This window comes from Ranitomeya variabilis, chromosome 5 (assembly GCF_051348905.1).
Source record: "Ranitomeya variabilis isolate aRanVar5 chromosome 5, aRanVar5.hap1, whole genome shotgun sequence".
Classification (NCBI taxonomy): domain Eukaryota; kingdom Metazoa; phylum Chordata; class Amphibia; order Anura; family Dendrobatidae; genus Ranitomeya; species Ranitomeya variabilis.
Genome location: NC_135236.1, coordinates 497078444 through 497094873, shown reverse-complemented (window position 1 = coordinate 497094873; position 16430 = coordinate 497078444). Strand labels below are relative to the sequence as shown.

The 16430-nt window shown below is 44.4% G+C and overlaps 1 protein-coding gene across 6 annotated transcripts in view; it reads left to right on the top strand.

Annotated features, from left to right (window-relative positions):
• GLT8D2 (glycosyltransferase 8 domain containing 2) overlaps positions 1–16430 on the top strand; it is a 63521-nt gene that overhangs the window by 21699 nt on the left and 25392 nt on the right. For 3 of the 6 annotated variants that reach the window (XM_077265651.1, XM_077265654.1, XM_077265653.1), the window contains exon 2: positions 11598–11686. The exons of the other annotated variants lie outside the window; for them this stretch is intronic. The gene's annotated coding sequence lies outside the window, so the exon portion shown is untranslated. The remainder of the gene's footprint in view (positions 1–11597; positions 11687–16430) is intronic. 6 annotated transcript variants of the gene reach the window in all.

The window sequence follows — 16430 nt, the reverse complement described above, 5'->3', positions numbered from 1 at the left end:
TGGTATCGCCGCGTTCAGAATCTCCCGATCTATCAATAAAAAAAAAGCATTAACCTGATCGCTAAACAGCGTAGTGAAAAAAAAATTAGAAACGCCAGAATTACGGGTTTTTTTTGGTCGCCGCGACATTGCATTAAAATGCAATAACGGGCGATCAAAAGAACTTATCTGCATAAAAGTGATATTATTAAAAACATCAGCTCGGCACGCAAAAAATAAGCCCTCACCCGACCCCATATCACGAAAAATGGAGACGCTTCGGGTATCGGAAAATGGCACTTTTTTTTTTTTTTAAGCAAAGTTTTGAATTTTTTTTTCACCACTTGGATAAAAAATAACCTAGACATGTTAGGTGTCTATGAACTCATAATAACCTAGATAATCACAGTGGCAGGTCAGTTTTAGCAGTTAGTGAACCTAGCAAAAAAGCCAAACAAAAAACAAGTGTGGGATTGCACTTTTTTTGCAATTTCACTGCACTTGGATTTTTTTTTCCATTTTCTAGTAAAAGACATGGTAAAACCAATGGTGTCGTTCAAAAGTACAACTCGTCCCGCAAAAAATAAGCCCTCACATCGCCATATGGACGGAAAAATAAAAAAAGTTATGGCTCTGGGAAGGAGGGAAGTGAAAAACGCAAAAACGAAAAAGGGCCGCGACTTGAAGGGGTTAAACCTGTAGAGTTCCCCCACAGGTATGTTTTTTATGACATGTCTTGGATGACGTGATTTGGTGTGTAATATGGAGTTAGTGGCGGTACTTTTCCTGAAAGGGGAGATTGTGATGATTGAATCTGAATTTAGGACTATAGTAACATCTAAAAAATTAATGTTTCTGCCACCAATTGTATAGGTGAATTTCAAATTAATTTCATTATCATTCATATATTTGATAAGTTCAGATATCAAGTCCGCAGGTCCCTCCCATATTAGGAGCAAGTCATCCAGATAGCACCCCAGCCACCTAATATGGGGGGAGAAGGGGTTAACAAGAACAAACTCTCCCAGGCTGCCATATACAAGTTAGCGATAGATGGCGACAACCCTGCGCCCATCGGGGCTCCGCAAACCTGCACTGGTAGGAATCACCCGTTTTTGTGTCTCTGGATATAAAGATTGATTTTGGACTCGTGCTTTTAATGAAAATGGAATAAAAGTTATTTTTCATGGACATCACCCACGCTGAACTTCTGCTTCACCTTCATTCTAAACACTGCACCCATCGTGGTGCTCACAACCACATTCAAGAAGTTTATTAAGCCTTCAGGTGCTTCACATGAATTTTTAAAATGTGGAAGAAAAAAATAAACAGTTTACTTTTCTTTCACAAACATTTTTCTTTAGACCTATTTTTTTTACTTTCCCAAGGATAACAGTAGAAAATGGACCATACAATTTGTGCAATTTATCCTGAGCAAGCCGATACCCCATATGTGGGGGAAATCTACTGTTTGGGTGCACGGCAGGGCTTGGAAGGGAAGGAGCGCCATTTCACTTTTTGAGTGTAAAATTTGCTGGAATACTTAGTGGACACCATGTCATGTCCTGTGCTTCACAGAAGTTTATAACGTTAAGCCATGAAAATAAAAAATCACATTTTTCCCAGGGAAAACTTTTTTAGCTCCAAATTTTGCAGTTTCATAAGGGGTAACAAAAGATATTGCTCCTTACAATTTGTTGTGCAATTTCTCCTGAGTGCACAGATACCCAATATAGGGAGGAAAACAACTGTTTGAGCGCACGACAGAGCTTAGAATAATTAGCGGATGCCATGTCGCGTTTGGAGATCCCCTGATGCGCCTAAACAGTGGAAACCCCCAACAAGTGACACCATTTTGGAAACTAGACCCCTTTGTGAACTTATCTAGATGTGTATTGAACACCTTGAGCACTGGTCAGACCACACTGTACACTAAAGAGACGAAGGGAGACAAACAAGGGGGAAGATGCTTATCTTGAGCAGACTCAGAGAGGTAACACCAAACATCCTCCAATAGCACAGGAGAGGAACTAAGCCGACTGCTATTGCTCCAAGCCTTCACAAGGCAAAAATGTGAATATCGCTGTCTCTGAAGCAGATTGGGAGTCTATAAACACCCAGGTCCAGGTGTGTCAATTAGAGCGGGATGGATGTTGCCACTGGGTTCAAAAGTCAGAAGGATTAAGAAGGCGTCTGCTATGCCAAACACAGAGACCTGCAGCCAGATGCAGAGCGACTGTAGCATCTGACACAAAAGCACGATAGACTACAGTTTTGTGTACCGTTAAAAAGAAGTACAACACTGAACAGAGACCATGTGGAGTCCAGATTATCTCTGCTGCCTCATTATAGTGAATAGGTTTCTCAGGGGTCTCATCTGAATCTCGTCACTTAGAGATTTAGATGTACACACCGATGTAAGAGCTCAGTGTATGGTGCCAGATAAATGTGATTCCAAATGTTATGTAAAATGTTACAAACAAAAGCTTCAAACCAATCCACAAAAAAAGCAAGTCACCACTCAGCTCCATCATCTGTTAACAGAAATATAGGGGGCTTCCACTTTACTGGTAGTGCAAAGGCTCTGGAAAAGCGCTATAGCTCCTTGCCCCACAAAAGAAATTGAGAAAATTTTGCGCCCCCATACCATATTTGCTTACTCAATAGAAATTGCACTACAAATTTTGGGGTCCATTTTTTCTGTTACCCTTGTGAAAATAAAAAATGTAGGTTAAAAAACATTTTTGTGTAAAAATAAATTAGATTTTTTCCATTTTCACGGCTGAACTTTATAAACTTCTGTGAAGCACCTGTGGTTTCATGGTACTCTAGATACCGTATATACTCGAGTATAAGCCGACCCGAGTATAAGCCGACCCCCCCTAATTTTGCCACAAAAAACTGGGAAAACTTAATGACTCGAGTATAAGCCTAGGGTGGAAAATGCAGCAGCTACTGGTAAATTTCAAAACTAAAAATAGATATCAATAAAAGTAAAATTAATTGAGACATCAGTAGTTTAAGTGTTTTTGAATATCCATATTGAATCAGGAGCCCCATATAATGCTCCATACAGTTTACGATGGGCCCCATAAGATGCTCCATACAAAATACGCCCCATACAGTGCTGCACAAATGTTGATTATGGCCCCATAAGATGCTCCATACAGACATTTGCCCCATATAATGCTGCACAAATGCTGATTATGGCCCCATAAGATGCTCCGTAGACACATTTGCCCCATATAATGCTGCACAAATGCTGATTATGGCCCCATAAGATGCTCCATAGACACATTTGCCCCTATATAATGCTCCACAAATGCTGATTATGGCCCCATAAGATGCTCCATAGACACATTTGCCCCATATAGTGCTTCACAAATTTTGATTATGGCCCCATAAGATGCTCCATAGAGATATTTGCCCCATATAATGCTGCACATGGCACCATAAGATGCTACATAAAGATATTTGCCCCATATAATGCTGCACATGGCCCCATAAGATGCTCCATACAGATATTTGCCCCATATAATGCTGCACATGGCCCCATAAGATGCTCCATACAGACATAAAAAAAATGACATACTCACCTCTCAGGCCCCCGGCACTTGCTATATTCACCTGCTCCCCGTTCCACCGATGGGCGCCACTGTGTCTTCCGCGTCCTCTGTTCAGGCAGAGGGCGGCGCGCACTAATCGCATCATCACGCCCTCTGACCTGAGCGTCACTGCAGAGGATGCGGAAGACAGAGCGGCACCGAAGGTGGAACGGGGAACAGGTGAATATCGCGCACTGCGTTATACTCACCTGCTCCTGGCTCGGTCCCTGCACGTCGGTTCCCAGGCGCTGACAGCTTCTTCCTGTAGTGAGCGGTCACATGGTACCGCTCATCACAGTAATGAATATTCGGCTTCACCCCTATGGGAGTCGGGTCCATATTCATTACTGTAATGAGCGGTACCATGTGACCGCTCACTACAGGAAGAAGCTGTCAGCGCCTGGGAACCAGGAACGTGTAGGGACCGCACCAGGAGCAGGTGAATATTATTACACAGCTGCCGCTCCCCCTCCCCTGCCGACCCCTGAGAATTGCTCAAGTATAACCCGAGAGGGGCAATTTCAGCATAAAAAAATGGGCTGAAATTCTTGGCTTATACTCGAGTATATGCGGTAAGTTCCTTGAGGTGTCTATTTTCTAAAATGGGGTCACTTTTCGGGGGTTTCCACTCTTTAGGCACATCACAGACTCTCCAAACTCGAAATGGCATCCATTAATGATTCCAGCAAATTTTGCATTCAAAAAGTCAATTAGCAATCCTTCTATTCAGAGCCCTGTTGTGTGCTCAAACAGTAATTTTCCTCCACATTTTGGGTATTGGAAGTTTTCACCCACATATGGGGTATCGGCATACTCAGGAGAAATTGAAAAACAAATTGTGTCTTGCAATTTCTCCTGTTACACTTGTGAAAATGTAAAATTTGGGGCTAATAACATTTTTTTAAAAAAAATTAGATTTTTTTTATTTTCACGGCTCAACTTTATAAACTTCTGTGAAGCACCTCAGGGTCCATGATGTTCACCACACATCTAGATAAGTTTCCCGAGGGGTCTACTCTCCAAAATGGGGTCACTTGTGAACAGTTTCCACTGTTTAGGCAAATCAGGGGCACATAATGGCATCCGATAATTAGTACAGCAAATTTTATGTTAAAAAATCAAATGGTGCTCCTTCCCTTCTGAACCCTGGCGTGCACCTAAACAGTAGTTTTCCCCCACATATGGGGTATCGGTGTACACAGGAGAAATTGGACAACAAATTGTAATGTGCAATTCCTCCTGTGCCCTTGTGAAAATGCTAAATTTGGGGATAAAACATTTTTGTGTGAAAAATGTGATTATTTTTATTTTTTTAAATTTTCACGGCTCAACATTATAAACTTCTGTGAAGCACCTGGGGGTTCAATGTGCTCACAACACATCTATATTATTTGCCTGAGGGGTCTAGTTTCCATAATGGTGTGACTTGTGAGCGGTTTCCCCTGTTTAGGCCAGTGTTTCCCAAACTCCAGTCCTCCCGGACCCCAATAGGTCATGTTTTCAGGATTTCCTTAGTATTGCACAGGTGATGGAAGTATCAGGAGTTCTCCCACTTGTGCAGCACTATGGAAATCCTGAAAACATGACCTTTTGTGGTCCGTCAGGCCTGGAGTTTGGGGAATACTGGTTTAGGCACATCAGGGGCTCTCCAAACGCAACATGGTGTCTGCTAATTATTCCCGCAAATTTTACAATCAAAAAGCCAAATAGCGCTTCTTCCCTTCTCAGCCCTGCTATACGCCAAAACAATAGTTTTCCCTCCGCATATTGGGTATCGGTGTACTCAGGAGAAATTTGTGCAACAAATTTTGGGGTTTATTTTTCCCTGTTACCCTTGCAAAAACAAAAAAAATTGGAGTCAAAGTAAATTTTTTGTGAAAAAAAAAGCTAAATCTTAATTTTTTCCTGCGATATTCCATTAATTGGAGCACCTAAAGGGTTAATAAACTTCTTGAATGTGCTTTTGAGCACCTTGAGGCAGTTTTTAGAATGGGGTAAATTTGGGGTATTTTCTGTCATATAGGCCCCTCAAAGTCACTTCAAATCTGATCTGGTCTCTAAAAAACTGGTTTTGTATATTTTGTTGGAAAATGAGAAATCGCTGGTTAACTTTTATCCCTTTTAATTTTCTAAGAAAAAATGTGTTTCAAAAATTGTGCTGATGTAAAGTAGACATGTGGGAAATGTAATTTATTAATTTTTGTATGTGACATACTGTATCTCTCTGATTTAAGGGCATAAACATTGAAAGTTTGAAAATTGACAAATTTTCGCCAAATTTTTGATATTTTCACAAATAATGCAAGTGTGTTAAATATTAATGGTTATTCATTCTGTATTGAGTATATTGCCCTGTGGAAGGTTTAGCTGACCTTACATGTGTTATTCCTGTACTTAGCTTAGGGTAGATGGTAACACCATATATAGCAAACACATGCTATATGGGACATATATATAACCAGGTGACCCACACTTTATACAAATGGACCCCAGGTTGTACAGCTGATATGTGAATTAACTATGTGCTTCTTTATTCAGCCATGCTTTTGACAGAGACAGACACAATCTGCCATTCAAGATCCCAGGAAAGATGGGGAACAAACTTCAATATGGACAAATGGACATTCTCTTCGCAACTATTTCATCTATTTTATCTTTTGCTGCATTGATGCTTTTTGGTGGACAATCGAATAAACCACTACATTTTTTATAAGAAACATTGTGACATTTTCAGAGTTCTGAATAAATAAATATACAAAATAAGTATATTTAACAAGTGGTATCGAAATTTTACCACTATCATGAAGTACAACATATCATGAGAAAACAGTCTCGGAATCAGTAGGATATGTTGAAGAGCTCCAGAGTTATTACCGCATAAAGTGACAGTGGTCAGAATTGTAAAAATTGTGCTGGTCAGGAAGTTGAAAACAGGCTTAGGCGTGAAGGGGTTAAATCTCCAGGCAAGCATATTTTCAGTCCTTGTGCTGCTCTGTGTGCACCATGGACAAGTTTTAGCCTTTAGTGCTAGTGGACATGGATAACTGTCCACACACAACTCAGACCCTCATGGGAAAAAATCACAGCATGCACTAATCTGTACTAATTTACTACCCATCAGCTGTTTTCAGCGCTGTTAGTTATAAGCAGTGGATGAAGTGGAACAGCACAGCTCTGTACACTTGTTAGTGACTGCTGAAAAGAATTGCCGCACAGCTCCTATTCACTTATGACACCTGGTACCAGGGGTATATCTAGGGTGGACAGGTGGGACATTTGCCCCAGCACAGTCAGCAATGGGGCGCCGTCAGGCCACCATGCCAGATCCCAGCATTCAATTGTAAAGTTGTGAATATAATTGAAGCCTTGAACACTGGCCCCCTGTAAGATGAAAGCTGAGAGGAACCTGCAGATGTGTCAAGTATAATCACACACAGCTATGCAGTGAGATCAGGAGAGCGGCCATTACATGTCTCACATTGGTAACACTGGTAACCATTACACATCACACTGGTAACCATTACACATCACACTGGTAACCATTACACATCACACTGGTAACCGTTACACATCACACTGGTAACCATTACACATCACACTCGTAATTGTTACACATCATTATTATTATTCATTTATATAGCACCATTAATTCCATGGTGCTGTACATGAGAAAAGGGTTACATAGAGGGTTATAGATATCATTTACAGTAAACAAATTTACAATGACAGACTGGTAAAGAGGGGAGAAGGACCCTGTCCTTGCGGACTTACATTCTACAGGATAATGGGGAAGAGACAGAAGGTCGGGGGTTCGGCAGCTCTAGCAGTGGTGAGGCGGCTGCTCTGGCTGTGGTGAGGCGGCAGCTCTGGCTGTGGTGAGGCGGCAGCTCTGGCTGTGGTGAGGCGGCAGCTCAGGTGGTTGGTGATGCGGCAGCTCGGATGGTTGGTGAGGCGGCAGCTCGGGTGGTTGGTGGGGCGGCAGATCGGGTGGTTGGTGAGGCGGCAGAATGGTTATTGCAGGCTGTAGGGTTTCCTGAAGAGATGGGTTTTCAGGTTCTGTCTGAAGGATCCGAGGGTGGTGGATAATCGGACGTGTTGAGGCGTGGAATTCCAGAGGATGGGGGATATTCGGGAGAAATCTTGGAGGCGGTTGTGTGAGGAACGAATAAGTGTGGAGGAGAGAAGGAGGTCTTGGGAGGATCGAAGATTATATAATTACGTAAGGGAAGATAGTGAGAGATTAGTTCAGAGATATAGGGAGGGGACAGGTTGTGGATGGCTTTGCAGATTAGTGTTAGTAGTTTGAACTGGATTCGTTGGGGAATTGGGAGCCAGTGGAGGGATTTGCAGAGGGGAGAAACAGGGGAGTAGCGAGGAGAGAGGTGGATTAGCCGGACAGCAGAGGTGAGGACAGACTGGAGAGGTGCAAGAGAGTTAACGGGGAGGCCACAGAGGAGGGTGTTGCAGTAATCGAGGGGGAGATGATGAGGGCATGCACAAGAGTTTTAGTAGATTGTGGGCTGAGGAACGGACGGATTCTGGCAATATTTTTGAGTTGGAGGCGACAGGAAGTGGCAAGAGTTTGGACGTGCGGTTTGAAGGACAGAGTCGAGAGATACCATGAGGTAGCGGATTTCAGGTGCGGGAGAGAGCGTGATGCTGTTTACCATAATAGATAGATCAGGTAGGGGGGATACGCAAGATGGGGGAAAGATGATGAGTTCGGTTTTGTCTACATTGAGTTTTAGGAAGCGAGAGGTGAAGAAGGAGGATATGGCTGATAGACACTCCGGGATTCTGAACAGCAGAGAGGTGACATCTGGGCCAGAGAATCGTCACACTGGTAACACATAACCATTACACATCACACTGGTAGTCGTTGCACATCACACTGGTAACCATTACACATCACACTGGTAGTCGTTACACATCACACTGGTAACCATTACACATCACACTGGTAGTCATTACACATCAAACTGGTAACCATTACACATCACACTGGTAGTCGTTGCACATCACACTGGTAACCATTACACATCACACTGGTAGTCGTTACACATCACACTGGTAACCATTACACATCACACTGGTAGTCGTTACACATCACACTGGTAACCATTACACATCACACTGGTAACCATTACACATCACACTAACGCTTGTAACCATTACACATCACACTGGTAACCATTACACATCACACTGGTAACCATTACACATCACACTGGTAACCATTACACATCACACTAACGCTTGTAACCATTACACATCACACTGGTAACCATTACACATCACACTGTAACGCTGGTAACCATTACACATCACACTGGTAACCATTACACATCACACTGTAACGCTGGTAACCATTACACATCACACTGGTAACTCCCCATTTTACTTAACCCTTTCATGATATGTTGTGTCCCTGCCTTTGATGTGGGCTCTCATGCCAAGCCCACATCTTACCCGGCAAATGATGACTGATTCAATCAGCCATCATGTGCCTTTAACAGTGTAGCGGAGCTGTCAATCTTTGACAGCGGCATTTAATACTCGTCGACAGGGAGGCGCATCGTTCCACACTCCCATCAGCAAGCCCGTGACGTGATCGTGGGACCCTGATTTGTTGTTATGACAGCCGGGGGGCCTCCTGATGACCCCTGGGCCTGTCATTACACCCTCCTGTGAAAGTTAGCTTGTGAATAGTGTTCATAGGAGATTGTGATTTTCACTGTACAGAGCAATGTTAATGCTTGGTCCCTAATGGGACTAACAACAGTAAGGGCTCCTTCTCACTTGCGAGAACTACGTCCGAGTCTCGCAGGTTAAAACCCTGCTCTGGCGCCGGCACTCCAGAACGCAGCGCGCGGCCGCACAGCAATACATGGAGCTGCACGCTCCGCTCTAGAGTGCCAGAGCAGGGTTTAAACCTGCGAGACTCGGACGTATTTCTCGCAAGTGAGAAAGAGCCCTAAAAAGTGTAAAAAAAAAGGTTTTTAAAAAAATCACCCCTCTTTTGCTCCATTAAAAATAAAACAATAAAAAATACACATATTTCGTATCAGTGCGTTTGTAAAAGTTCAAGCTATCAAAATATAAAATGGATTAATTTGATTGGTAATTGCATAACGAGAAAAGAATATCAAAAAATCAAAATGCCATAATTACATTTTTTTGTCAGCTGCAACATTGCAATATAGTGCAATAAGAGGTAATCAAAAAATGTATCTACCACATAGTAAAACGTCAGCACAAAACAATAAGCCTTCGCACAGCCCCATATTCCCATATACAAATTTCCGAATTTATTTTCACCACTTACATATTTTGTACCCACATGCTCTTACTGATCTGTGGAATCATGCTGCCAGGTCAGTTTTACCATTTAGTGAACATGTTGGTTTTTTTCCCATTTTCCAGTGCACTATGTGGTAGAATGAATGGTGCAATTCAGAAGTACAACTCATTCCACAAAAGAAAAACCTTCATATTGACAGAAAAATAGTAATAAATATTTAATGTTATGGATCTTGGAAAAGGGTGAGCATAAATGAAACAGAAAACAGATAATCGCCAGGTTAAAATAATCTCTGGAGGCAGATTCTCATGCAGATCAGTGTCCGGCCCATAGCCCTGAATCCCTCATTTACATACTAAAATAAATGGATTTCTCTGGAATAAGGCTAGGGTCACATTGCGTTATGTGACCGCGTTTAACGGACTACGTTACACCGCGGCATAACGCGGTGTTAACGTAGTCCGTTAACGCCGCCATAGCCTGTAATGGTGAGCGCGTCGCTAGCGCCCGCCCACATTGGGCGGGCGCTAGCGATGTCGCGTCATTTGAGTGACGGACCTCGGACGCTGCTTGCAGCGTCCGCGGCGCGCCCGAGGTCCGTTCCTCGCTAGTGCAGATCGGGGATCTGCGCTAGCGGGGACACCGAACGCGGACCCTAGGGAAGCATTGCGTTAGCGCAACCCGCTAGCGCTATGCGCTTAACGGATTGCCCTAACGCAATGTGACCCTAGCCTAAGACATCGCATCACAGATATCGAGGTATCACATTATTCAGCTTCTTATGACCTACATGCCCATATAGTTGGCTTAGGAAGGTTGCCTACTGACAGATTCCCTTTAAAAGATCAAGCGGGTTCAAAGGCATGAGGGAGCCAACAAAATATTAAGCAGATGGTTTTAATGTTATGGTGGAAACTTGTATATGACAAATTTAGCATTTTTTTACTGTAGTGCTACCTTACAATGCCAGATACATATGGCATACTAAATTGCCCAGTGTGCTAGACTGTGGCTGGGTGTCATTCAGTGCTTATATAAACCTAAACATCACCTATATAATATCCTCCTTTGATACCTTGACACATATAGTGCCAAACAACATAAGCAGATTTTTTATGCCCCAAATTATACCAATTAGGATCGCTAGGGGTTCAACTGCTCAGTAAGTTCTCTCCTATTCTATTATAGGGGAAAACTTTCAAATGAGGGAACTTTAATAAATGTGATTCACAATTCTTGCTGTGATCATAGAAAACGCTTTATGAGCGCTGTCCCGGCTATTAAGGAACAGGTCTATAGATGTACAGTGAAGAGTATATTTACTTGCATATAAATAAAGATAAATGAATTAACGTATAATCCATCCACCAGCAACAAGGCGATCTCATTGGATGGACCCTAACTCTATTTCTAAGCTCATGTTGTGTTGTTAGACTTTTAGTGGCACCCTTACAGTAATATTATTATTTTCCATTCAGAAAGCCAAAAATCCTTATGCGAAGCACAAGGGGGATTTGCAGATGTTGGAACAGTTTTCATCTGGATCTCATTTTTTTCTGTCTGTGCTTGCAAATGTAGCATTGTATTCATCACGTTGGATAGAACAAAGGAGAATCCAGAGATCACAATCAGTGCCTCCGCCAGCCTGGTGGTACACCTTTGCTCACTAAAGAATATACCGTAACTTTCAGCATTGTTTTTTCTGCTTCCAGTAACACAGGCTTCTGTGGACATTTTTTTCCTCCACTCCTCCCATGAAATCTCCGATAAGGAAAACTTGGCTTAAACTGTCGCCTTCTTGGTATGTAAAATCCAACTGTTAAAATATTGTTATTTGCTGCGAATAGTGATTTATCTTGATCTTTGAAATACATTATATACTGTATATAAAGTTGGATTTGTATCCCTGAATTACGATAAATTAAATGTGCATTACAAATGTTGGCAAAGTCTACACTTGTTGGAACTGTCGGGACTTTTATGGTTAAAAAATTTCAAGTATTCTTGCCGTTCAGGAAATGAAATGTACCGTATATTTTTCTGCCTGTAGACAGAGGAAGTAATACTCAGTTTTTGGCTGAGCTTACCATTTAATTTAACCTTTTCCAGACTTTAGGCCTAGATATGTACCAAATATTCCTATTACGATTTGTATATTGTTAATAGTATGACATAGTTCATTATATAAATTCCAGTCTATATAGGAATAGGAGAGTCGGATAATGTGAAAATATTTATCTCTTCTAAATATGTCTGTAATGTAGTGTAGGTGCATTAAATACCTATATTGCTGTCTTTCCTGGTTACCAGCACCACTACAGTCCACTTCTGGATCTCGTGACCTCATTCTCAAGGGGAATAGTGGTGGAACCCAATGTGTCGTGGACCGAGGGGCATGACTAGGCGAACATCTGACTCTTCCCTAGAGCCCCTGCTACTCCAGGGCAGACCTCGGATACATGGCAGCTGACCCCCAAAAGAGCAGGTAGTTGGAACGGCCAGGAATGGGTAGACTTGGCTGGTATAGGCAGGCATGATGTCAACGTCTGCTGCAGCCGCTAATGCGGCCCAGCCCATAGACGCCCCCACTCCGACCGACCACGACGGCGTGGGGCGCGCATCCCCCGGGGACGAAATACGGACCCTTTATACTGCAGAGGGGGACCCGGGCCTACCCGAACTAGGGGAGGGCAGAGACCGGGGTTCTGTGGCAGCTGAGCATGTGGACAAGGAAAGAGAAGCGTAAGACTTGATTACACCGCACAACTTCAGGTTTAGAGAAAGTAAAGTTTACTAAAGTAAAGTCACATAGTACATAAAAAAAACATAATGAGGTCAGGCTCCCGATTCCACACCTCCCAGAAGGGTACCACCCAGTGGACCCCAAGGCACCAACGGATCACCAAGGCACACATAGGCGAGACATCAGGACACTGGCAGGACATTAGGGTACATGAGGTCATCAGGACGCAGGCAAGACATCAGGGTACAGACAGGACATCTGGTCACAGGAAGGACATCAGGACATAGGCAGGGCACCAGGAATACCGGATAGACATCTGGGACACTGGCGTGGCAGCCCAGGTCATCAGCTGGGACACTGACGTGGCAGCCCAGGGCATCAGCTGGGACACTGACGTGGCAGCCCAGGGCATCAGTTACATCAGGACATCGGACACAGGAAGGACATCAGGGAACACGAGGTCATCAGGACGCAGGTAGGGCATAAGGGTACAGACAGGACATCTGGACCCAGAGTCACCGGCAGACATCAGACAGGAGTCATTCGGTTCCGGACATCCGACACGAACTACAGGCACTACCACAGTCATCAGGCTCCAAGCTCCAGACAGCGGTCATCAGGTTCCAGACTGCGGTCGTAAGGCTCCGGGCATCGGACCTAGGAAGGAACTCAAGCGGGATGGTGCTAGATCCGCAGGAGTGATGGGCTTGCCAGGAGCTAGCACCGCATGGTAGCCAGAGCACAGAGTAGTAGTTGCTCAGCAGAAACACCGGTTACAAGAGACTCAGTCACTGGGTGCAAGACCCCAGACGCAGAGGGATTCCAGGAACATAATCACAGCAGACACAGTTCAGACAGGGTCAGGTACAGGATCAAGGATTCGGGCCTGAATATACCACCTCCAGGACAGGCGCCAGAACAGGACAAAACAGGAATCAAGGCAAGGACTTTGGTACCAAAACATAGACCGGAGAGGTTCAGGAACACAAACACACATAGCAAAGTTCAGGAGCTTTGTGAGTAGCTCAGGCCCCGCCTATAGGGCAGGGGAACTTTATATAGGAGCTGCCCCTAAGCAATTGGCTGGGAACAGCATTTCAAGTACACACACTAACCCTGATAAAAGCAGGGGAGGTGTGGCCGCGCACACCCTTAGCACAAACAGAAACCATTACAGCACAATCAGTGCAGGAACTGAGGCTCAGGGCACACGTGGAAAGTCATGCACCAGCTGCAAATGACCTCACAACCCGCGGACAGCTTCCACAGTGGCAACCAGGGACTGCACATGCGGATGGCCATGCAGCAGAGCAAAGACCTAACCACCTATGTACGGCTACGCAGCAGAGCAGGGAACTGAGAAGGCTCCATACAGGTAACAGCCAACAGTATCCCAGCTCAATTAGGGGGAAAGGAGCAAAGGGTTAAAGCTGCACCTGCCTACGCCTGCCATGCAAGTCTGTATTCAAGCCATACCTGCCAGTACCTGCATGCTTATCTACACCTGCCTAGTCTTCTAGTATTCCTGTCGTGTGTCACGCCGAAAACCAGATACAGACAGAACGGCGTGACACACGACAGGAATACTAGAAGACTAGGCAGGTGTAGATAATAATGCAGGTACTGGAAGGTATGGCTTGAATACAGACTTGCATGGCAGGTGTAGGCAGGTGCAGCTGGTATACAGACTGGTATGGCTGGCATACAGGCTGACACGGTATGGTATGGCTGGTATACAGGCAAGCAAGGCAAGTGCAGGCAGATTCTGAAAGGCACAAGCAGGGACAGGCAGGAACGAGCAAGAACAAGGGGGTACTTGAAGGTACTTGCTGGTACTAGCTGGTACTGGCCTGGCAGGAACTAACAGACAGGGGACCTGAGAATTAGCAAGTGTGCAGACTAGTAGAGTACACATGTTGCTCAGGCACCTCCCAAAAGGTGGAGGTGCTTTAACCCCTTTCTGACATGTGACGTACTATCCCGTCAAGGTGGGGTGGGTGTTGTGAATTCTGCTTTTGGGTTCCCTCCGGTGGTGGTAGGTGGTAATGCAGTTGTCCCTGAGTTGCAGTCCTGGTCAGGTGTTTCTGCTGATTGCAGTTCTGACTGGGGTATTTGGGTGTGCAGGATCCATTAGTCCTTGCCAGTTGTACTGTTATGATCCGGTGACCTTGGAGCCGCATGAAACTTTCTCTGGAGTAGGTGGAAACTATACTGACCGCAGATCCTGAACTAACACCGCAACTAGAAGTAGCCGTGGGGTGTGCCTAACAAACCCTAGACACCTCGACACAGCCGGAGGACTAAATACCCCTATAGATGGAAATAGGAATACTACCTTGCCTCAGAGCAGAACCCCAAAGGATAGGCAGCCCCCACGAATATTGACTGTGAGTAGGAGAAGAAAAGACACACGCAGGCAGAAAACAAGATTTAGCAAAAGAGGCCACTCTAGCTAAATAGGAAAGGATAGGACAGAATACTAGGCGGTCAGTATTAAAACCCTTCAAAAAATATCCACAGCAGATAATACAAAAAATTCCACAATCTAACTAAAGACGTGGAATGAATATCTGCAACCCCAGAGAATCCAACAAGACTGAGAAAATACTGACACAATCTAAGCTGGACAAGAAAACACAAAAGAATAGCACTGAATCATAAAGCACACAGCATGTGTGCCACAGAAAAAAAACCAGACACTTATCTTTGCTGATTTGGCAGAAAGGCAGGAGGAACCAGGCAGAGGTCCAACACCTCCCAACAACAATTGACAACTGGCAAGGACTAATGGATCCTGCACACCTAAATACCCCAGTCAGAACTGCAATCAGCAGAAACACCTGACCAGGACTGCAACTCAGGGACAACTGCATTACCACCTACCACCACTGGAGGGAACCCAAAAGCAGAATTCACAACAGGTGGGCATGTATGCCCACCGACGGGATAGTACGTTATAGCGATCGGCCACACTCACGGGGGGAGCGCGGCCGGGTGACAGCTGACTATCGCAGCTGACATCCGGCACTATGTGACAGGAGTGGTCACGGACCGCTCCTGGCTCATTAACCCCCGAAACACTGCAATCAAACATGATCGCAGTGTTTCGGGGGCATAGGGAAGCATCGCACAGGGAGGGGGCTCCCTGCGTGCTTCCCTGAGACCCTCGGTACATCGCGATGTGCTCGCGTTGTACCGAGCATCTCTTCCCTGCAGGCCCCGGATCCAAAATGGCCACGGGGCTGCATCCGGGTCCTGCAGGGAGGTGGCTTACCAGCACCTGCTCAGAGCAGGCGCCGGGAAGCCTCTCTGCAGTGCACGTCAGATCGCTGATCTGACATAGTGCATTGCAAAGTGTCAGATCAGCGATCTTACACTATAACATGATTGCGCCCCCCCCCCCCCCCCGGGGGCAATGTTATAGTGTTAAAAAAAAAAAAAAAATTCCCATAAATACATTTCTTTATCTAAATTAAAAAAAACAATAAAAGTACACATATTTAGTATCGCCGCGTCCGTAACGACCGTACCTATAAAACTGTCCCACTAGTTAACCCCTTCAGTGAACACTGTAAAAAAAAATTAAAAAAAAGAGTAAAAAAACAACGCTTTATTATCATACCGCCGAACAAAAAGTGGAATAACACGCAATCAAAAAGACGGATATAAATAACTATGGTACCGCTGAAAATGTCATCTTGTCCCGCAAAAAACGAGCCGCATTACAGCATCATCAGTGAAAAAATTAAAAAGTTATAGTCCTCAGAATAAAGCGATGCAAAAATATTTTTTCTATAAAATC